We start from the raw sequence: 6,000 nt of genomic DNA on the forward strand, positions 1-6,000 counted from the left end.
TGAGGTGTGGTGGGTAGCAGGAGCCAAGGTAAATGCTAACCATTAGTTAGATGGGAATGAGGCAGTGCTGTGGGGCAGGTGATGTTTAGGCTCCCTTAACCAGCAGGAGCTATGCTGGGAACGGGCTTGAGATGAAGTGGCCAGGCTTAGCCTGTACCCATCAAGGATAAAGTAAAGAAGTGTGGGGAGCAACCTAGACCCCCTCCCAGGCTGCACAGTGACCCTCCCCCTACCCTTCCTTCTCCTCACCCTTCCTGCTCTTCTAGGCAGCTCCTTCCTTTGTGCTCTCCGCAGCCCCTGTGCACATATGCACGCCCCTTGCCTCTCCCTGCACCTGACTCTCATTTTCTGCAATATCTCGGCTCAAGCATCACTCCAGAAAGTCTCTCTCAGGTCCCAGCTATAGGTCCCCAGGCTCCCTGTGCTATGTTGCCAACTGTGAGAGTGACAATTTTACATTTTGTTCCATTGATGAGTTTGGCCACTGTCTTCTCTGGCTTACATTGGAACCCTCTGGGTAGGAACCATAACCTCCGTCCACCATCAGCTCGGAGCAAAGTATTCCCTGCATATTCGTAAGAAAAACCGAGAAGATGCAAAGAGTGATGATAACTCTCCTCAGGGAAGAGAAGGCTGAAAGGGTGTGGTTTGTCATACTCAGAATGGAAGGGCCAGCAAGATGCTAATCGGGTAAAGGCACTTGCTGCCCAGCCTGACAGCCTGAGTTCAATCCCCAGGACCCTCACAGTGGACAAAGAGAACTGATTCCCATAAGTTGTCCTCTGACTGCCACACATAGACATACCCACTCACAGGAATAAACACAAAATAAATAAAAAGATGATTAAACAAATAAAGAAGGGTTTTAATAGATCGGATCTTCACATAGAGGCTGGAAGACAGCCAAGGCAGGGTAGGCAAGAGGGTGGGGCTGGAAGGAGGTCTTGCCTCCATTACAGACCGTGACACTGGTGAACGAAGGAACTTAGACTCGTGTGCCTCAGTTTACCAGTGTATTAAAGAGAAAAGGGAAGAGGATAATAAAATTTGTGTTAAAGCTTTGACAAAGAGACAGGTGAACCAATTTCCCAAAACACTCAGAACAAAGCCATAGGCATGGAAGGAACAAAGTAAGTGTTGGGTCATGCCATGGGAATGGCCATTATCTTAAGGAAAATAGACTTTTGAATAAGGCCAAACAGAAGTGGCTCACTGAGTTCACGGCCCTGTGTGCTTCCTGCAGCCTTGGTCTGTGAATGCCTGATGGAGATGGCCAGAGTATGTGCTGGTCTCCAAATAAAAGAGCAAAAAAGTCAATGGGCCTTGGGGAAACTGAGGTATGCACATCTAGTGACCCTGACTCCTCCTGTGTATCCGTGGGCATCCCATATCCCTCCAGTACAGAACAGAGCATCCAAGACCAGTCCTAGTTTATTCTTGGGAGTCGACAATTGCAACCCTTGGCCATCTTTCATGTTCTTACCCAGCTTAAATTCTGACTCCTGTTTCTCAAAGTTGCCTCTGACTGGCACCACATCATTTCCTCTTCTACCTAGGTGCACAGACACAATCCTTCAGGCCACCACAGACAGAACACATACTTGTCTGTAACATCCCCTGAGTGTGCCTGGTGCCATGGAGTTTACAGGTGTATCTGGTGTGGGGGTCCGCTCATTGGAACCCCCAGAGCAGACATGACATGTGGGCTGATCACTCCTATTAGCCCTAGGTATGCAGAGGAGGTATCTTCAGGGAGCCCAAGAGAGGCCAGGAAAGATGGAGGGGTTTCAGGAGACTCAGGAGATCAGAAACAACCAATAGGCCTGGTCCAGAGTCAGAAAGGAAGGCCTAGGAGCGTCCAAGAATAGACTCCAAGAGCAGAGAGCTGGGGACTCCCCCACCCCTGCAAATGTTGCAACCACAGTTGGCTGAACCATGGTAAGAGGCAGAGAAGCAGCTGCTCTGGCCCGTTGCTGGAGAAGCTTCTGGAACTAGGAAGAGATGAGCACTGTGTGGGGGAGGAGGCGACACCAGGAAGCTGCGGAGGAAAGGACCATCTGGTGAAGGGGAAAGCTCCTGAATGGCCCAGCCCTGGCTGAGGAGTCCTCTGCCAAGGATTCCGAGATCTGGGATGAAGAGGAAGTGAGCTTAGCCTCAGTGCCAGAAGATTGTGTTTGAGGCAGAGTCCCAGGCAGGAGAATCAAGAGACATGGCTTCTGGGCCTAACTCTGTCCACTGGGGGTATCATGCAAGCCCCTTCTCCTCTATGGGTCTCACTTTCCCTATTTGCAATGTGAAAGAGCATCAGAATGCTTGGTCATAAAGGGTCATCCTCCTGTATCTGGCCTCCCTAGCATGACCTATCCAGGTCCCACTTTGCCCCATGCCCCTCAGGCTTTGGAATTTGAATACTGCAATAAAACCCAGTTTGGGGTGGAGATGAGCCCATGTGCACAGTGCTAGGGTCTGAAAGGACCTAAAGCCTTCCAGGGGACCATGCCTCTCAGCTCTGGGTGAACAGAGTCACCTGGGCTTCCTCAATGACAGGACTGTCTGGACTTGGGAAAACGAATACTGAGGCTGTGTCTCAATGGAAAGCAAGCAGTTCACTGACTTTTCCCCTCGTTAGATCCAACCCAGCCAGGGTCATTCTTACAGGTCTGTGCCTGCTTCATCAGGGCACTCACCATTGGAGGAATCTGACGGGGTCCAAAATGCACAAACAGACCCCTGGTGATCCTCAGAGCAGTGTGCATGGCCAGTGCCTGAAGTCACTACCGTCTGCAGTTTCCTTAACTTCAGTCTTGTGGAAGGAAGACAATCCTCTCAGCACGGTCCCTCAGACAGCCCAAATACCCATTTCAGAGGCCCATCTGAAGTGGGAGTTCCTTGGAGGTCATCTGTCTTGGGTGACTGAGGACTGATAGAGTAAACTAACCCAAGGGTCATGTCCACAAGAGAGGTAGATCCTGAAACAGGTCTTTGGTTCACACACAGCACAGTGACCCTAAGTATTTTCCAAAAGCTGGACTCTGAGGTGAGGAGGCAGAATTCTGGGTTCTAATCTCAACAACAAATATACTGTCTTGCCTTGTGACCTCGGCAAATGATGTCTCTTTGAAGACTGCCTTAGTTTCCCCCTTTGTGCATTGAAGGTGTGGCCCTGGCAATGGGTGCCCCTTGGACACACCATTCAAGCTCCAGAGAGCTACACTCGGAACCACAAATGTCGATCTAGGTCAGATCCACTCTGAGTCCCTAACCCTAGTCCAGAGTGGAGACCTGCAGATGTCTGGAAATTGCACATCTCCTCCGGAATGGCCAAGTAGGTCATGTCCCCTGTCAGGTTATCATCGGAACTAGGCAGAGGGTCCAAGGGGCTGGGTCCACATGGCTCTGGGGAGTGTCCAGCAGGGCCACATTTCCATCCAGAAGCCAAGTGGCACTTGTAGGCAATCTAGGAGAGGTTTGACTCCAGAAAGTTTCAGAGCTGGTGGGCTGCAAGAAGCCTTCAGTGGAAGCAGATGTTTGTAAGCAGCGACCTGGTTGTCTGGTCCTGAAGTTCATGGGATCCAGAAGTTTGTCCAGAAAACCCACCTAAGACCTGAAAAGATAGGATAGCTGGCACCAAGGTGGAATCACCTAGCCCTTGGCTGGGTGCAGGGCAAGGGACAAAGATGAACACAGTATTATCTGTAGTCACAGGTGACTGATCCAGGATCAGGAAGCCAGGCTCCCCAGTCTCAGGCTTATACTCCTCCAGGAACTAGCCATGTGACTCTAGCCAATCATTACTCTTCTCTGTGCCTCAGTTTCCCTTTCAGTTTAATGAGAGGGTTGAGTTTTCCTGAGATCCCAGTCTACTTCAGACTAAGCCCTAGGCTTAATCAGAAAGCTGAAGGGAGGCCCAAGGGCCTTGAGGTCCTCACCTGGTGTTGTCCCTCTGTGGCCTTGTCTGTAGTAGGATCTCCAAGCACGGATAGGCCTGGCATCTTGTTTGCTTCCAAGGTTTCTATAAGACAGTCTCCTCTGTTGGGGGCGGGGGGGGCGAGGGGTTAAGGGCAAGACCTCCTCTCTCCAAGGTTGAAATGTCCCCCACAATGATGGAGGGCATTAGGATGGGCATGGGATGGAGCGATGGCTCCGGGGGGCTTCCAAGACCGGCCAGGACTCTACCGTTCAGGGGGCGGGGGCAGCTCCTGAGCTCTGGCGAAGCCGCCACTCTGCCAGTTGCCTTAAAAAGGCGCCAGCGCGCGCGCATCAGCAGAAGGGCTGCGGCTCTCTTCCAAAATAGGCAAGAACTGGGAGGCCGCGAGAGAAGAGCTGCGAGGAGCGCAGACGTCACGCAGGGCCTCCCTCCCCCGGGCCACCCCACTTCGTCTGCATCACGTTGCCATGGCAACAGAGTGTCGCGGTTAGCAGATGAATGAGCCGCAGCAAGCAGAGGAGCCCGCAAGAGACGCGCGCCCCCTCCGCGGTCAAATAACAAGACTGCAGAGTGAATACGGCAGGCACTACCCAGAAAGAAAGAGTGCCGGGGCCACTCATTCCCCACTGTTCCTACTGTGTCCAGAGGCCTGGGGGCTATTAGCTCTAGGCATCTACGACCTTATGGTTCATTGCCCCTCTCTTCCCAGGGTTCCCCTTCCCTCACTCAATTTCCCAAGTCTGGAAAACCTGACAGCCTGTCTCTTAGCGCCACTCTACGGCGGATGATGAAGCTACGTTAAATGGTTGTGACTGGAGTTCTCGCCGTCTATGTCGCCCTCTGGCGTTCGCGCGGGAGAAAGCATAGGCGTAGCTGGGCGATTTAATGAAGCTGTGGGGAGGATTCATAGGAAGTGAATGGCATATAGTACGTGGTAAGCGCTTTTCCATACTGCAGATTACTGTTACTGTTACCATTTTACAGAGGAGAAAAATCGAGGCTGAGAGAGCGGGCAACTTTGCCCAAGAAACTACAGCATCAAGGGGCAGTGCCTCCTGAACTCATCACAGAATTAAAAAGTGATTGAAACCCTCTTTCAGTCTCTTGACCCGCCTCACAGTCCCTTGGGATAAGCAAGACCGGACTCCTTAAAATTTTTCCCGTTTCACATGTAAGACTGAGACTCAGAGAAGTGAATGGCTTGCTGGAGAGGGTGGAGCCCAGGTCTCCAGACTACCGATCTCAGAATTGTGGACAAGTTAACTGAAGCCTGCCACTTCTGTGAGACCTTACCCGCCTAGGAAAGAGGGTGAAGAGTTGTGTAATTAATAACGCAGAGCTCTGATCAGAAGAGGGGCAGGGAACTCTCTCTCTCTTCCATGAAGAACTATAACTGTGTATGTGCCACATATTTTAGTGAGGTTGTTTTACAATGCTACCTGCCTGCTTATCCTGAATGCTCTACAGGGCCCCTCCTTCCATCAAATGATGTTTTGAGCAGACCTGCCTAAATGCCATTATGTAATTCCTCCAGGGCCGGACACCTCCTTGCTATTCTTTTTTTTTTTTTTTTTTTTCCGGAGCTGGGGACGGAACCCAGGGCCTTGCTCTTCCTAGGTAAGCTCTCTACCACTGAGCTAAATCCCCAGCCCCCCTCCTTGCTATTCTTAAACAGACACTGGTTCTGAACGTCTCTGGATGTCAGCAGTTTGTTCTTACGAGCTTGTATTTGGAGCATCATCGAGTTTTGTTGTATACTTTGGCCATGCGATTGGGGTTTTTACTATCTAGTTAGGTTTTGAAGTGGTGATCAACCCCATTGCCTTCCTTGCTGCGTCCCATGTTTTGTTTGTTAAGTTACCCTGCCTGTCCTGGAACCCATTATGTAGACCAGGCTGGCCACAAACACTCAGAGAACCACCTGCCTCTGACTCTGAAAGATCCCCGAAGAGAGACCCTTACTCAAGTCTCGGGAAATCGCGGACCCCAGACACAGAGAGACCCTTTTGGATGTAATATGCAAAGGCGAGGTTTATTATGGAGATCTCCACGCCCACATGTATCCCACGCAG

At 51.1% G+C, this 6,000-nt stretch overlaps 1 long non-coding RNA gene across 2 annotated transcripts; it reads right to left on the reverse strand.

Moving 5' to 3' along the window:
* Positions 1-844: 844 nt before the first annotated feature.
* On the reverse strand, positions 845-4,211 carry LOC148007857 (uncharacterized). 2 transcript variants are annotated; one of them, XR_015647844.1, is made up of 4 exons: positions 4,177-4,211; positions 3,930-4,029; positions 2,688-3,604; positions 845-2,038 (listed from the first exon to the last, which is right to left on the reverse strand). It is a non-coding gene; the product is annotated as an uncharacterized LOC148007857 (long non-coding RNA). The 2 variants fall into 2 exon arrangements; XR_015647850.1 differs by lacking the exons at positions 3,930-4,029; positions 4,177-4,211 and having other exon boundaries at positions 845-2,126.
* Between the last annotated feature and the right edge of the window lie 1,789 nt (positions 4,212-6,000).

Source organism: Rattus norvegicus, chromosome 1 (genome assembly GCF_021556685.1).
Source record: "Rattus norvegicus strain SHRSP/BbbUtx chromosome 1, alternate assembly SHRSP_T2T, whole genome shotgun sequence".
In the NCBI taxonomy this organism is placed as follows: domain Eukaryota; kingdom Metazoa; phylum Chordata; class Mammalia; order Rodentia; family Muridae; genus Rattus; species Rattus norvegicus.